Source organism: Macrobrachium rosenbergii, chromosome 48 (genome assembly GCF_040412425.1).
Source record: "Macrobrachium rosenbergii isolate ZJJX-2024 chromosome 48, ASM4041242v1, whole genome shotgun sequence".
NCBI classification, from domain to species: Eukaryota; Metazoa; Arthropoda; class Malacostraca; order Decapoda; family Palaemonidae; genus Macrobrachium; species Macrobrachium rosenbergii.
In genome coordinates, this window is record NC_089788.1 from 12065043 (window position 1) to 12065677 (window position 635).

Sequence of the window (635 nt, forward strand, 5' to 3'; positions counted from 1 at the left end):
GGTTCTGTTTGTTCTGCCTGTGTTTTACAGTATTCATAACTAAACACATTAGATGAATACAGTAGTATATTGTAAATTTGTCAGGAGATTGATGGTTATTTCTTACTGACAAATATGATTCCTCTGCCTATATAAACTGTTAAGAAAGAAATTAAATTTGGTCAGTTCATTTTTTCCTAGGAGGTCATTTTGTTTTATCTACTGTGACTTTTCATGTCTAATAATTGCTCTGAGGCTTCAAAGGTTGTTGATCCAAGAGAAAATGTTGAGCTCAAAATGTTTGCTGGCAGTCAAGAATATAATTACTAAGACGATACCCAAGGTTGTTTATGAAAAAAAAAACACAGACTGAAGAGTAGAGCCTGTTTGTCAAAACTGTAAGAAAATTGAAAGTCGTATTCATGAAAGGCAATGGTATCTTTATTATCATTTAATAATCTACAGTAATTATGATCTGACAACAATAAAGGTTTTAATGTCCTGGTAACCAATGACAGAACTGATATCCATGAAAGTATGACCAACATTGATAAAATGTGATGAAATATGGAATAAGGAAAGCATATCATCATTACAGTCATAAATGTTTTGTTCCTACAGGAATGTAAATCTTTGTTTTTATATGGATATATCTT